Raw genomic sequence first — 17,643 nt, 5'->3', positions numbered from 1 at the left:
CCTAGATACTATTTTACAGGAAATCATCAAAGAGAACTGCCCAGAAGTAACAGAACCAGAAGGGAATTCATCGAACATCTTCTGAAAAAGACCCTAAAATAAAGACTCTGAGGAATATTGTGGCCAAACTTCAGAATTTTCTGACTAAAGAAAAAATTTTACAAGCAGCCAGGAAAAAACAGTTCAAATACCGAGGTGCCACAATAAGGGTCACGCAAGATCTGGCTGCCTCAACATTAAAGGATCAAAGGGCCTGGAATCAAATATTCCAAAAGGCAAAAGAACTTGGAATGCAGCCAAGAATAAACTATCCAGCTAAGCTGAGTATTTTTTCCCACGGAAGAAGATGGACATTTAGTGAAACAGAGGAATTCCATCTGTTTCTAAGGAAAAAACCAGACTTAAACAAAAAAGTTGATCTCCAACAACAGGAATCAAGAGAAATAGAAAAAGGAGAAACTAGACAACATAGTAAAGTAAGAGAATACAGTTCAACCCAACTCCTCCTACAACTACTTCAACAAAGATGAGAAATTGAAGGATACACTGCAAGACTCAAGTGTTTCATTCATCCTCTATCTTCAGAGTCGATGTTCTTTTCACTTGCCATTGTGCTTCCCATGATCAGGCACACTGTAACATGCCCTTGACTCCTGTGCCTCCAAATCCTGTATTTGGGGTGACCAAATAAATGTCTCCTCCCCAACTCACTCACAAAAAAAAAAAAAAAAAAAAAAGAGATAGAGCACAGGACCTGGAGTCAAGAAGAACTGAATTCAAATCTAGCCTCACATCCTGCCTAGCCCTGGACAAGTCATTTTACCTCTGACAAAGTGGATCCAATGGATCCACTAGGGAAGATCTCTGCCAAGAAAAGGCCAAATGGGGACAACAAGGGCTGGACAAGGCTGTCACAACTGAGCAACAACCAGAGAGAAGTTTTCCTGATGCCAGGACCAGCCTTCTAGCCACTGTGCCACCCAAAATGCCCTTATTAATATGCCTATTAGCAACCTTTGTGTTATATATGTTTATTTTAATATGTGCCTATTAACACTTTTATGTTATATATTATGTGTTAATTTTAATATGTGCCTATTAACAATCTTTGTATGTTAAAAAAAAAAATCAACATTAAAACTGTCTGATTGCTCTAAATCACTATTTAATTAAATAAAGACAAATTAAAACAACTGTGAAATACATCTTTTACCTATTAGAAATAACAAATGGAGATGAGGGAAAATAAGTACATTAATGAATTTCTGATGAAATAATAAATTTGCACAACCATTTGGAAGAATAAAGTGGAACTATGCCCAAAGGGCTATATAAAAATGCATTAAAAAAAAAAAAAAACAAAAAAAAAACCTAGATCTGTACCCTGAAGAGATCAAAGAAAAAGAAAAAATACCTATATGTACAAAAAAATTTACTCTTTCTCTGGTGACAAAAATTGGATACTGAGGGGGGGGGATGCTCATCAATTGGAAAATGGGTGAACAAATTGTGGCATAAAATTGTGATAGGGTATTATTGTGGTATAAAAAGTTACAGGGGATGTAGTTTCAGGGGGGAAAATGACAAAATGTGTATGAACTGATTTAAAGTGAAGAGAGAACAATTGGGAGATCGTTGTTCATAGTAATAGCAGTGTTATAATGATCAACTATGAAAGACATATTCACTACAATGATCTAGGACAATTGCAAAATACTCATGATGAAAAACAAAATTATTATACAACTCTAGACAGAGAGAAGTAATGAACTCCAAATGTATATTGAAGCATAATTTTCTCACTTTATTCAATTTTTTGCAATATGACTAATATAGAAATATGTTTCTGTTTAATTTTATATGTGTAATTGATATAGTGTTTGCCTTCTCAGTGGTTGGGGGAGGGATGGGAGGGAGAGAATATGGAATTCAAAATTTAAAAAGAAAAGGATGGTAAAAGCAAATAATAGGTTTTTTTAAATAAATAAAAGATTTTTTTTTTAATGTTCAATAAAATAGGACCAATACCTCTCTGAGGGACACACATTAAAGACATAGTTGGACATTTAATCAATTTTGAATTCATCTATTATATTATTTTTTAGTCAGATAACAAGCATTTATTAAGTAATATACCAGGCACTGTGCTACATTCTGTAAATGGGGAGAAACAATAAAATATATACAGGATATGAGTTTGGAAATTTTGAGAGATGTGAATGCTGAAAAAGAAAAAATGATAATCATTGAAAACTTATTATTTACTTTGCCAAAATCAAAGCAAACAATATTTATGGCATTTTCCTAACATACCATTTAGGTAACTTTGTCAAAAGAAAAGCAATAGAATTATTATGGTATAACAGTCTTGTGTGCATGTGGGCATGTATGTGTATGTGTGTTCATGTGCACCTGTGCATGTGTTTCCAGGCAGGGAATCAGAATTTAGTTATTTGCTCAAGGACACAGAAGCTAGTATGTGGCTGAAGCTAAATTTTAAATCAGGTCTTCCTCACTGCAGTACTGGTGTTCTATCCTCTGTACCACTTAGCTGTTTCTGATATAATCTATTATTGATGAATTCTTGCTATTGAATTGTGATAATTATTTTCTTTATTATGTGTTCTCTAACCTTATATTTTAACAACATGCTTTAGAATTTTGTTGCGAATTGAAGCTAATCTTGCTAATTTATAGTTTTCACATTTTATTCTCCCACTTTTTCTAAAAATTGACACATTTTTCCAAGTTTATTTCTAAATTTCAATAAATATTTATTACACATCTACTTTGCATAAAACTCTTCATTATTCATTAGAAAGATGCACACTTTTTAGATAAGACTCACACTACCTTCATAGACTTTGAATTCAATTGGGGTGGGGACAACATAAACAGAGATAACTAAAGGACATCAACATTTCACAGGAAAAAAATTAGAAATACAAAGCAAAGTATTATGTATGGGTGGGGCAATTGGTGATGAGAGAGAAGAGCAAATTTTATTAAGCTATGAGGAATTTCTGTTAGGCATTAAAGGATGAGTAGGAATTGACTAGCTGGTATTGAGTATTATGACAGAATCTCTCTGAGTTAGCAGAATTCTCAAAAAGTGCAATTTGGGCTTGGAAACACTTATAATGAGAAAATTACTATCTACTAAGCAGCAAATTCCATTTTGGATAGGCCTAATTATCAGGACAATTTCCCCAAATGAGACACCAGTTTCAGTAACCTCTCAAGGAGACTGTGGCTATAATTTAAAAGTCAACAGACTCTTGAAGTACTATTGTTTAATGGTCATTCTTTTAGAAGTCATTGGGGATCCTAAGAGCCTAAGAGTTTATCTTCCTGGAGAAACTGTTAACTCTTTTGGCTTAAGAAAAACTATGAAAACTACAAAGAATCAAGGAAATTTCCTGAAATAACTACTTCTTATTTTGGAAGGAAAAATGAAGAAAATTCTTGAGATTCTAATTTTTATTCTGAAAGATATGAATGATATGTTTATGATTCCAGAACTGAGAAAGTTAGCAGTAATAACTTGAGAATTCTCACAATTATTAACATTTTTTAAAATTTTTGTTTGTCATACTGTTTATATACTATATAGCCAGCAACCATGGTGTTATTTAATATTAGCCATGGCTTATACTAGGAAATTAGAAGGTTTGCTTTATAGGCAGAGAAAAGTAAAAGCTCATAAGAGACTTATTTAATAAACATTTTTTAAATGAATGGACATAAAATCATAGCTAATTGATTAATTAATGAGCATTGCAATTTTAGTAATTTCTAAGGAAATATCAAGATGTGACCCTTGACTGCCTTTAAACCTGGAATGAGAACAAATAAGGAGAATGAGCTAATAGAAAATAGAGAGAGGGCTGGTCATTTGTATAAGCTACATACTGGGAAATGTCAATCCTGTTTTAACAATATTTTAAATAATTTTTAAATGTATGTCATTTGCAACTTTCATTTATTGACCCTATTTCTTTTCTCTAAGGCCAAGCATAATAAATCTAATCCTTCTTCCATGTAATGGCAATGTTTGAGAAGATATCTCATAAGTCTTTATATTTTTATATTCCTACAACTGATACTTGCATGGCATGGTCTGAAGCATCTCCACCTCAACTCCTCATTATCCTAGTTGCTTTGTGTTATGGAGGAAAATGTGATGGATTTTGAGTGAAAGGAGTGTGGGATTCTAGCTCTCTCAGTTGCTGCTCTTTAACCCTGGATAAGGCAATTTAATGTTCATGGGCTAGGCTGCAGTTTCTTCAGCAAAATGAAGGGGGTGGGATTAGTTTAGCACTGAATTATTTTCCAGCTTTAAATCTCTGATCAGTCTCAAACTTTGTCAGTCCTTCTTAAAGTATGACACACTTCCTAAAGTTTTAGATTTCATTAGGGTTATGCTATATCTTCCCCCTCAGGGTTCTAGGGACACTTTGAAGTCTCAAAAATAATTAGTTCAAGTCTCTACCTGTTGTTTTGTTCCCATTTTTACCAATAGTGACTAAAGTTGGGGTTCCATTTAACCATTTAACACTAGTTACCTTTTACAAAGAAATATTTACTTTACAGCTATAGAATTAATGAAAACATAAATATTCCTCACACCTATACACCTCAGGGTTTACTCTTCCTGAGTTCTGGGGAAAGTAGGTTTAAACTTAGTTTAGTCTCTGAGAATTGTGAGAGATGATTCCATAGAATGTTTGTATCAAACTTAGCTTGCTTCCTATATAATTTTACTCCTAGCAATTTCATATTTTAAAGAAAAATCAGAACCCCTTCCTGCTTCTCTCTTAGTATCTTAGACTCTTATTTTGTTCCCCTGGAAAGCCAGCCAAAAGTTGCAGTAACAAGTGAGCAGTTCAGTTCTCATCTCTCTTTTCTTCCAGGGTTAGGGAGAAATGAGAAGAGATATGCTGCTGGCTCTCTCTTTCCCAATCCTCCTTCCTGTGACCAAGCCAGGCCTCAGAAGTTTTGGATAAGTGACAAGGATGGAAGAAAGATATGGATGGATACATGACCACATGCCTCATAAATGGATGGATGGATGGATGGATGGATGGATGGAAACCACCTGAGGGCTACAAAGGGAGAGAAAGTCTAGCCCTTTCGTTTCTAGACCAATGTAACAAGAGTACCCAGGAGGTCAAGTGCTTGGACTGAGGGAGAAAAGTTCTTGTCTCAGTTATCATTAGACTGAGTTTTGGAGGTCATTTCCAAACATCTTGGGCATTGATGCTGAGATGGATAAAAAAATGACTATGAAATGTTCAAAGACTTGCTCTCTTGACCTTTTGAAATTTATAAAATCAAAGTCTCTAATCTCTTCATCTTAAATGAAAAAAGAGAAATGCAGAGCCAAATAACAGAGACTCATTTCAAAAAGCTACATGTCAGTCTCAGAGAGGAGAAGGCCTGAAGCCTTTTCTCTTTTCCAATTTATCTCTCACCAGAAATTGTCAAGGAGGGAGTCATCAACAAGGGAATAAAACAAGGAGAAACCAAAAAGAATGCCTAAGGCTAACTAAAGCTATCTGAGGGAGCTTCCATTTTAAGTAAGCAGCCAATCAAAGAGGCTGCCATTTATTGAGTGGAAGACAACCTGACAAGTTAAAGAATGTCTGCAGACACTTCCATAAAATTTCATCACCACTCTCCCCAAGAAGTCAGTCTTTCCCACAAAGGAACCAATTTCATCTTCATTCTTGCATATTAAGATATTTTTGGTTCCTGACTGTCACCCTCTAATTATCTTCATCATCTTCTTGGCATCTACAGGTTCATCATACCTTTCATAGCATCAATCAAGTTACAGATATAATCAACAATGCTTAAGGCAAGCCTTCCTCCAAAGTGAAACTTTTGAAAGGGAACATTTGTGATTTAAATCCCTAAGTCTCTGTCAGTAAGAATGATAGTCACAATCACTGCCCACAACTAAGGATGAAAAGTTTCCATTTTAAATGGAAAACTACTATTTGAAATAATCAGAGAGTAAGCTCTATCAGCCAATGGTATGAAGTAGGGGAGGAGGGATGCTTCGTGGCTGGGCTTCCAGGAGTGGGAAGATGACTGAATCTCAGATTATAGTGGTCCAGATGTCCTGTCAGAAGCACTTTTGCCTTCTCTTGCCTCAGGACATTCTTGACAATGGGTGAGGATGCAGATGCCAGCAGGCTAGGAACTAAAATGAAGCTTGGAACATAGGGTGGGGAGGGAAATAAAACCTTTCATCCTATTCCATTTCTGCCAGTGTTAACAGAGGACATGGTCCCTGCTAGCCACAGTCCCCTATCTCACTGGGAAGAACAGAGAAGGAATCCAAGTAAATAGCTGAATCGACAGTCATTTGTCTGTCTTCAGGCAGCCATGGGCAGACAGACAGGGGGGGAAAGACCATAATCGCCCTGAAGGAAGGCAGAACCTTCTCCAGAAAGTATCCTATTATAGCAATCTGCTTGTCTGATCAAAACTAACCTTCAAAAGGCAACATTTCCTTTTCAGGCTTGCAGTTACAGTGTCACTAGAACTTAGTAAGGAGTGATTCCCAATAGGCTGAGCCAACTACTTCCAGGTCCAGGATATTCTGTGTGTGTTAGAATCCTTACAGGGTGTTAAGTCACTAGAAATGATAGAAATAATGCTTATGTTTACACCTTTGAGAGTTCACACGTTAGCTCACACATTAGTTCACAAGTTTGGGAGAGTCACAAGTCAGGATTCAGTATGAGATTCACAAGTTTACACTTCCCACAATCCCACTCTTGGAAGAGGAGTCAATCTTTGAGTTTACACCTCTAAAAGAGCATAAAAGAAGCTAAGTCAGTGGAGTCAGGGAGTTGAGGAGATTGAGAAGCTAGAGACTGCAGTTGGGCAGAACTGGAGGTTCAGAGAGAGCTGGAGCCTGAAGCTGAAGCTGACAGAGACAAAGGACAAGCTACAAGAGCTCTTGGAACCACGCAGAGAGATAGGCCTCTAAGAAAACTAACCGGGCTCTTTTGGAAGAGATAATAAAGGACTGTACTTTAACTCCTGGCTGCATTTGAGGTGATTATTACTTTGAATTGAAACTAAGGCTGCCTCCAGAAACCTCCCCAAGAAACCCTCTCCCAGAGAGAATCATTATAATTTAGAAAAAAAGAGAACATTACATGTGTATACTAGTAGAATCCATCCTTCTGCAGGTGAGGAGTGCAGTCACAAGGTCAGAGCTAGAAGGGACCTCAAAAGTTTTATAAATAAGTAAAGTGAGGTTCAGAAGCAGATCCTTTAAGTCCATTTAGTGCCACACTTTTCATTTTACAGATTTTACATTCTCAGCTAAAAGAATTTAGATGGCAATATACATATTATGACTTATCATGATTCATTTCATTGTGCTAAATTGTAATTTTTTTTCTTTTAAGGTACTCTATCCTGGCACAAGGAAGTTGTTTAGAAAATATAACTATTAATAATATGCTATTCATCCTCAAACTTACAGCAAATAACTATCTTGTTTTGATGACATAGCAAATAACTATCTTGTTTTGATGACGTGAATAAGACCAAGTCCTGGCTAGTTTGGTGGGTCATAGAGAGGAGAATTTATAGGAGAATGCCTTTGTTGAATTTAAGTGGGCCTTTGTTACGGTGGGGCTTTACTGCATACCTTTATTGATAGAATTATCTTGACCCTACAGTTACTGTATCTCATCTGGAGGCCAAGCTATAGATGTCAAACCCCCTAGATTATTCCTTTACTATATAAGGCCATATCTTGCCTCTTGTTAATTGGAAGTTCCATGGCAGATTCATTAAGAACTTTTCACCCTTTATATAAAGCATCAAGTTCTCTAGGAACTTTGCCTATCTTATAGTATTAGGTTATTCTAGTCATGCCCTTTGATAATGATGAAATTAACTCCTTTTTTAATTTAACCCACTGCTAACAACATAAAAAAACTTTGTCTCTTGATTTGGAGATAGATGGTCTAAATCTATCACACTAGTCCAGAGCCCAATATATTTGGGTTTCGGTTCCCTGCACTCTTATCATTTTTTTTTTTTTTTTTTTTTTTTTAGAAATGTGACCTTCAGTAGTAAATATCTTTTAATTTTTAGAAGTGAGGGGATATTATATATAAATCAGATGAAACAGTAAATACCATCAATATTTTCCAGTGCTAATATGTGTTGGAAGATAATTATTCAAAATGAAGTTGATTTTTATAGCCAAATTGATTGATGAAATCTAGCAAAATTTATTAAATGTTTACAGTTGACTTTCAATTTACCCAAAATAACATTTGCTGCCCTGATGAATTTAAATTGTCAAGTTTTCCTTTTTCATGTTTTATTTTTGTGAGACAAAATTCACAAATGAATTTAGTACCAAACCAAAAAAAAAAATGTCTTTTTATATGGTTTTTGACTCAGTTTGAGTTCAAGTTATACAGTACTTAATTTCTATAATTAGCTATTGTATTTTCTGTTCTTTTAATTTACTGCTCTTTAAAAGATTTGGAATTAATTTAATTAATGATTGATATTTAGTAAATATGTTTTAAGACATTTAAAAATAGAATGGGGAAGCTAAGTGGTGGAGTAGACAGAGGACCAGCCTTGAAGTCAGAAGTACCTGAGTTCAAACCTGGTCTCAGACACTTAATACTTTTTAGCTGTGTGACCCTGAGCAAGTCACTTCACCCCAATTGCCTCAGCAAAAATAAATACATAAATAAAAATGAAAAAAAAATATTTTTTGTTATACTTTTGCATTTTACCTTATTAGAAAAAATACTATAAATATTTTATTTCTTTTTAAATCAGCCAAAAATGCACGCTACTCCAAATTTTAAGACTTTTTATTTCTATGGAGGCACTTATCTTTCAGAGTTAGAGATCAGCGATTTTAGGATCAAAAGGATTTCAAGAGTTTCTTCTCAAGTTTAGAATGCTTATCATTAATGCTTACAAATATATCCACTTAAAATAGATTTTAGAGAATAATAGCACTTACAGAAATTTTTTTGCACCAGTTTTCTTTATTCACTGTTTTTTTATGCAGTTTATTAGATGTTTCTATATACTTAAGAAAGTGCATATACTACCAAAAAAAAAGTACCAAAAGTTTTTTTTTTTTTTAATGGATTGTTTAGTTTCCCCATCAAGTAATCTAGCAATAAATTTCAAAGCTTTACCTTGGTAAATTAGTTGCATAGTTGATTGCTACTGCTATTCTATATTTAGCTTGGATTGCCACCAAGAAATCAAAACTTAAAAAGGTTCCTCTCCACAGTCAGGGATTTTTTCAGTTTGTTTGTTAACCTGCTAATTTTGTAAAACATCATGAGGGTCAAGTTTCTCAAAAGTCTTATAAATATGTAGAAAAATATCAAAACAAAATTAATTTTAACTCATAAAAAATACAAGGGCAATACAATAAAAAAAAAATCTAATGAATCCTCCTGAGTCCTATTTTCAATCAAATCCCTGAAAAAACTTTTTTAAATAAATTAATATTTGTTCTTATGTTCTATTCTTTTTTTAAAGATTGAATGAATTTAAATCATTTTTATTTTGAATTTAATTTATAAATATTAATTCTATTTTGTGTTAATCTATAAATCATAATGTTGGAAGTTACCCTAAAGCTACTATTAGTCTAAATATAAATTTTGTCATAAGATTAAAATAGGCTAATTTCATAGTAAAATATTTATCATTCTAAAGTTGTAGAAGAGAACAGCAAGCACATAAATTAGGAAATATCTGGAGAAGAGATAATAAGCATAAGATCCATCTTCAAAGAAAGGTTATGATGTGTAAGAGGAAAGAAACTACTTCGATGTCATTCCAGAAAGTAAAACTAGGATAAACAAGCATTTTCAAAAATATAGGGCTACTTTACTGGATTTACTGTCTTTACAAGGTAGTGAAAACCCCATGAGAATTATCATTATGGAAGTGATGGTTTCTACAGGGACCTTAACATGTATTCACTTCAGGGTAATTGGTACTTTAAAAAATTACCTTTGAGCAAGTATTGTGTGATTTAGGGGGCTACATTTTACATCAGAGATGGCATATAGGGGTTCCTAGGGGTACACACCATTAGATAAAGATAGATGGGTTTTGTAGATCCAGAGGCAAGAATGTCTATGCCATAGATAATGATGAGTAATACATAGTTACAGAAAGGTAGTTTCTATATCATACTGTTTCTCTTATCAATTAATATTTTTTGGACGTTTGTCTTTTCAAAAGACCACTTCCAAAAAAAAAAAAAGAAAAAAAAAAGAGAGGGAGGGAGATAAGGATAGAGAAAGGAAAATGTGTGAGGCCTTGGCAAAGGTATTGAAGTGGTTTCCCATTTCCTTTTCCTCACAAACAGATGAGCCATATAGAGGAGGGAGTTAAGCTATTCTAGAAATTCAAGACATATTATGATAAGGAAGGAAAGTGTATATGCAGTATCTATTAATAGATTAGATTACTGTATTTCTTTGAGGCAAAAAGGAATAGAGACGGAGGCAGAAAAGGGGACAAGCATTTATGTAATTTTTAACCTTGTACTAAGTACTGTACAAGCACTTTACAAATATTAATTGCATTGATCCTTACAATAACTCAGAGATGGGTGCTGTTATTATCCTCACTTTGCAGTTGAAGAAACTGAGGGAACAGAGCTTATAAAGTTAGTATCTGAGGTTAGATTTAAATCCAGGTGGTCTTGACTTTAGGCCCAGGGCTGCCCCTTGTGCGTACCTAGCTACCTAGATGAATAAGGACAGTAAAGAAATAAAATTATATTTCTTAAAAACGGGAAACACAACGTTACTCAAGTCAAGAGTAAGGTAGGGGCACAGAGGAATTGTACTTTTATCTGGACTGGAAAAGGAAACAGAATAAGGAAAGAGACCATGGATAAGAGGAAACTCAATGAACTTTGGTATGGGCAAGGTATCAGGACTATGGAAGGACTATGGAAGGAAACAGATCAAATTAATGTTAAGATAAACAATTCATAAGAGTCAAATGTTTGCCTAAATAAAGAGAAGGAGATTGTTAAGAATATGAAGGAATTAAATGGAGGAAAATTCATACTTTTACCTTTCTTATATAGGAATGGATTAAACATTTCCGGTAAGATAAAAACTATTTGTAATATGTACATGGAAATAAAACATTACAATTTGCTATACTAAAATATATGTTTAAAATTTAAAACACACATAGAGTAAAAATAAATGGTTGAAATAAAATTTACTATCCTGTAGGAAATTCCAAAAGAAAAAAAAAATTAGGAGTAATAATAATAGTTTCTTATAAAACAATCACAAAAAATTCTCAATGTCAATAGATAAATAGAAAAATTACATTGTGTTTGAAAGCAACTAAGTATCTAAGGATAATTTCACTATTAAACATGCACTAGAAAGAATAGTAACTAACTTTCAAAGCAAAAAATTAAGAAAACTACAAAGACATAATTAGCAAAGAAATTGCAAGATATTTTAATGCTCCTCTTTCAGAGTTGAATAAGTTTAGCAGAAATATAAACAAAGGAAAACGTATACTTCCAATTAAAGTGATAGTGTCAAAGATTTTAAAGGATCTTCACTCTCCTACATAAAGCCTAGCAAATACTTGGGAAAGTATTTTTAAAAAGTAAAATAGTTAAGAGAAACAGCAAGCTAACTAAACTAAAGAGAAACAGAAGTAAGCTTTTTATTGCACAAAAGAGGTCAGAATCCAGTGGAAGCTGGGACGGGGTCCTTCAAGGAAAGCCAGTATGAACTATACTAAGTAGATCAAAGGGCAATAGAAGTTAACAGATAAGCCATGCTAAAGAAATTATCATTAGATCCCATAAATACTGAAGCCAGCATGATCTTTGAACTGTGGTGGTTGAAAGACAGCATAATAATTGGAGAACTAAATCAATGGCAAATCATTCCAGTGTCTTTGCCAAGAAAACCCCGTGGACAGTATTGGCCCATGAGGTCACAGAGAATTGGACATGAATAAATGATTGAAAATAAAATTCAGATTCCAAGTGTGACCTATCAGTAAAGAAGTGGAGTTCAGAGCCAGGCCCCAGTGGTCATGTTGACTGATTATATAGGTCATTAGGATAACTTAGGTCTGACATATCCAAAAAGAAAGTAAAGGGACTTTAAGGAGAGCTGAAACCAACATGGCCTTCAACATCTAAGAGTTAGATCTCAATACCACAGGAGAAAAAAACTACTCTAGATTGTTATGTGCAAATAGAATACAGTGATTGATCAAAACCATCAATACTCAGTAGAGTAGATACTCAGGAGACTGAGAAGGAAGCTTAGATTTGAGGCACAAGATAAAACCTTTAACCTATTCAGAATATCAATTAACAGAGGCGTGTAGGGGTGCATACCTCTGATCAAACAAAGCCTATCACACATCCGATTCAAAAGTGTTGGATAATAAGATTTAAGCAGAAAATTCTACTACAAAAACTGATCCTGGAAATGCAAATAAACAGAATGAAACAGTGAATCTTGTGTTCAGGCCAACTCTTCTACACTAACTACTTTCTTCTCCCCATCTTGACTTTTTGGTGAACCAATTTGTCAACAAGTTGGTGAACTTTTTGAATATCTAGCCCCCTTCTCATATTAGTCCATTATTTGCAACCAAACCTTAGGCTTGGATCATTCCCTCCATTCACTACCTTCACTTCTATATACTTGCTGCTGAGCAAAGGTGGAGAAAATCATGCAACTGTTCTAACTGGTAACCCTACAAAGTTATATTACATCACCTTAATTGGACCCTCACTGATGCTAGACAATCCTTCTATATCTACCTTTCTCCATCCCACTCTCCACAGCAGCTTTTCCAGACCTTTTCATCCCTCTCAAAGCTCCCATGGCTTTCCCTCTCTCACCATCTCAGCTAGGAACTTTGCTTTATATTTTACAGAAAAAATTTCAAATGATTTGCTATAAACTCCTTCTTCCCTTTTTCTTTATCTTCTATCAATCTGGTGCTTTCTGCTTCTTTCTTATCTTTCACTGCAGTTTCACATGATGAGTTGACGTTACTCCTTACCAAAGCTAACCTTCATCTCCTCCAATAGCTTGTCCATTTTTAGTTCCATTCTTTCACTAATTTTCAATCTCCCCCTCTCTACTGGCTCACTTCTTCTGGCTTACAAACATGCCCATATTTCCCCTAAATTGCAAAACCTTTTATTTGTTCCTTCTATCCCAGCTAAATGTTGTCCTTTCAACCCTTTTCCCTTTATAGCTAAATTCAAAAAGGTCACCTACAACAGTTGCCTCCATATTCTCTCCTCTCACTCTCTTAACTTCTTACAATCTGACTTCTGACTTGTATTTTCCACCAAAATTACAAAGTTATCAATGATTTATTAATTGACAGATCCAATGGTATTTTCTCAATTCTCACTTTTCCTTGACCTCTCTACTGCTTTTGACACTATTGGTCACCCTTTCCTCTTTGATATTCTCTTATCAATACTTTCTCCTGTTCTTCTTATAGATATCTGACTGATTTTTCTCTTTCTTTCTCTTTTTCTGGATCCTCTTCTAGATCACTCTCTCTAATCATAGTTATTCCTTAGTGATCTGTTTTGAGCCCACTTCTCCCTCTATCCTATTTCATCTCTTGAATATTTCATTATTATCTCCATGCTAATGATTCTCAAATATACTCCCAAATTCTCCATTGACCTCTAATTTGAACTTTTTACTATCTCTTATCTCTCATATTCAAACTGTTGCCAAACTCTGCCAGTTTCACCTTTGGAACATCTCTTGAATAGTATATCTCATCTTTTTCTCATATTGCCCACTAGTGCAGGCCCTTATGTCCTCAGCAATAGCCTGCTGGTGGATCTGCCAGACTCATGTCTCTCCACACTTCAATTTATCCTCCAGTTACTGAAAGTGAGTTTCTAAAGTGCAAGTCCAATCATTTCCCCCCAGTCTCTAGCGGCTCCTTATTGCTTCTGGGATCATATATAAAGTGTTCTTTTAGGCATTCAAAGCCCTTCATAATCTAACTCCCTCCTACCTTTCTAGTCTTCTTATGCTTTATTCCCTGACACATACTCTAATCCAATAATGTTGGCATCCTGGTTATTCTACAAATAAGACACTCCATTTTAATATATTCTCTATCTCCCATTCATGGAATCTTCTCTCCTCTGCTTGGTTCACTGACAAATCCCTACCCAGACAATCTCCTTCCCCTCCCCTATACACCTCCAAGCTTCCTTTAAGTCCCAAATGAAATCCCATTTTTTATTGAAAGCTTCTCCAAATATTTATATATGTATACATACATACATACATATATATATATACAGAGAGAGAGAGAGAGAGAGAGAGAGAGAGAGAGAGAGAGAGAGAGAGAGAGAGATCTTGCTTTGTATGTTATTTCCCTATTAGATTGTAAGCTTTTTGAGGGAAAGGATTATTTTTTGCCTGTTTTTGTATCCTTAGCCTGACACATAGAAGATGTTTAATAAATGTTTATTGATTGATTAAAATTTAGATAGACAAATAGATTTATTTGAATAATGAGAATAGGCTAAATGATGATGAAATACATTATAAGAAGAAGAAAAATCAAGGGTCCTTTTAGAATCCTATTGTCATAGCTAAGTAAAATAAATACAGAGCCTGGGTGTGATTTTGTTCTATTTTCTTGGTATTAAAAATAGGAATAGGGAGAGCAAAAAAATACAGTGGGAAAGTAATGAGAAATTGGCACACATGTGATAAATGTGCTATGTAAGAAGAATATACAAACAAGGAGGAAATAATTTAACCTCACCTTTGTCTGAACCAGTCAAAGAAAAGTAGAGCTCTCTCTCTGTCTTTGTCTCTGTCTCTTTCTCTCTGGGTCTCTCTCTTTGTCTGTCTCTCTGTCTCTCTCATGCCACACACACACACACACACACACACACACACACACACACACATTCCTTGAATTCAACAGAACTTTTGCAAGAAACCAACTTCAATTCAGTATTTGAGTCTTAAGGGAGGATTAAAAAGAGAATAGAGAAGTTTTAAAATTTGAGATTAGTGAAAGGAAGAGGGGTAGATTATTGATTTTGATCCGATTCCATCTCTTTCATCCCTTTATTCTTTGTTTAAAAAAAAAAAGGGGGGGGAGTACAAAAGGAAATGATAGCAGGAAATAAATGACTGTCATTCAGAAATATAAATGTAAATGGGAAGAATTAACCTATAAATTGGAGAAAGTCAAAAGTATAGATTAGAAAGCAGAATCCAAGAACATATTGTTAACAAAATAAATAAATACATACTAGAAACAAAGATTCAGGCTATACCTGAATTTATTCTGCTCCTATTAAATTTTTTTTAAGTAGACACAATCCTGATCTCAGATATGCCATTAATAAAATAGATATAATTAGAAAAATAGGCAAGGAAGCTATGTTTCACTTAAAGGCAACATATATAATTAAATAATATCAGCATTTTAAATACATATGGACATAAAGTTTTATATGGAGATAATAAATATACATATATATATAATTATATATATCAAGTATTACATATATAGATAAAGATATATGACATATCTTTATTTAAAGTATTGATAGTATTTCATTACATGTATGTTATTACAGAATTATACTATTTTTAAGCATAATGCTGTTTCCTTGAATATTTATGTGTATATATGTGCATTGTATACATGTATACATAAATTTATATATATATATATGTGTGTGTGTGTGTGTGTGTGTGTGTTTTGTGTTGTGTGTGTGTATATACACATATATACACACACACAACACAAAACACACACACATACACAACCAAATACACATCTATGGCAATGTACCTAATAGCATAGCATCTAAAAACTTGAGAGAAAAGTTAATTGAATTAAATTGAATTAAAAGTTATGTTTCTAACATAAAAATCATAATAGTTAGGCATTTCATTTTCACACCTAGATAAATGTTATGAAACAAGAAAAAATTAAGGACCTGAATAAAATTTCAAAAACGTAAACATCATTGATATTTGAAAAGTACTAGATGAGAATGGAATTAAAATATATAATTCTTAGTTGTGTGTATCCCCTTTACTTCTTTGCAAAAATAGGGAAGGAAGGAACCTTACAAAATTTCTCTGAAACTTTTTTTTCCTATTATCTAAACCAGATAGAGAGGTTTAGACAGGGAAAAACCTATATGTTAACATCTCTAAGGAATATTGACATAAAATTGCTGAATGAAATATTAGCAAAGAGGCTATGATAATTAATTTAAAAGATAATACATTAATATAAGATCGAAATTACACTAGAAATACAAGAATAATTTAATATGAGGAAAACTATAAATATAATAAATTGTTGGAATCTTTACAAATTGTTCAGTCATTAGAGTTGATAGAGACAATAATTATCTAATTTAGCATGGTTCAGTATCATTAATCTGATCTTACAAGGAGATGTTTTGGGCCAGAACCTGAAACAAGGTACTAAGTAGAACTAATTGATACAATGCTTGTGTTCACACCTTTAGAGAGTTCATATAAGCAAGAAGTATTTAAGTACTCATTGGAGTTCACAAGTATGGGAGATTCACAAAGTAAACTTTGTAACTTTGTGAATTCACACCTCCCTTAGGTGTGCCTCCAGAAGGAGGAGTCAACCTTTGGGAGATTATATATAAAGAGGCTCTTAGCTTCGGGTTAGTTAGTTACTTTGGATTAGAGAGAGTTACTTCGAAACATTGACTGCGGTCAGAGAGGAGCACTCTGGGAGGAAGCCCACAAGCCCTGTCTCCGAGGCAAGAGAAATTCATTCCATTTTCCACTTGGCTGGCTAGAGGCTGATGAAAGCAGAGGCAGAAGCAAAGGACAATCTGTAAGAGCTCTTGGAACCAAGCAGAGAGATAGGCCTCAATAACGAGGCTATTTTGGAATGAGAAAATAAACGTTTGCATTTTTACCAGATGGCTGTATTTTGGATGATTATTACTCTTAACGGAAACTAAGGCTGCCTCCAGAAAACCTCCCTGAGAAACCTTCTCCCAGAGAGAACCTTTATATTATTTTAAAAGAAGAAAATCACCACAATTAATAACAAAATAATAAAAAATATATGCATATATCAATAATGTGGAAAAACATTTCTACAAAAATATTATCTTTTTATTTTGAAAACATTAAGATGATTAGTAATAGGGATTCCATTCTTTGTATCTAAACAAAGAAAAAGGATTTGAGGGAATAAGGATATGCAAATAAAAATAAAATTATCTCTTTTTTGCAAATATGATGATTAATTTACAGAAACCTAAAGAATCACCTAAATTAACTTGTAGCAATTAATAAATAATTTCAGCAAAGTAGCAGCATATAAAATAAATGTACAAAATTATCAGCTTTTTAAAATACCACCAACAAAACTCACAAGAATCAAGATGAAAAAGAAATTCTATTCAGAATTGTTATAGAACATTAAAAATATTTGAGAAGTTATTTATTAATACACACAAGAATTAAATATATACTTTTTATATACTTTTTTTAAAAAAAGAAATAAAGGTTAATTTACATAATTGGAGAGATA

General features: G+C 33.7%; 1 protein-coding gene across 2 annotated transcripts in view; it reads left to right on the top strand.

The window, feature by feature from the left end:
• The window catches only part of SLC25A48 (solute carrier family 25 member 48), a 173,746-nt gene that overhangs the window by 132,592 nt on the left and 23,511 nt on the right, over nucleotides 1-17,643 (top strand). The window lies entirely within an intron of this gene.

The sequence above is a fragment of the Antechinus flavipes genome, chromosome 2, assembly GCF_016432865.1.
Source record: "Antechinus flavipes isolate AdamAnt ecotype Samford, QLD, Australia chromosome 2, AdamAnt_v2, whole genome shotgun sequence".
NCBI classification, from domain to species: domain Eukaryota; kingdom Metazoa; phylum Chordata; class Mammalia; order Dasyuromorphia; family Dasyuridae; genus Antechinus; species Antechinus flavipes.
The sequence above is the reverse complement of the archived record's forward strand: the minus strand, read 5'-3'. Positions and strand labels throughout refer to the sequence as shown.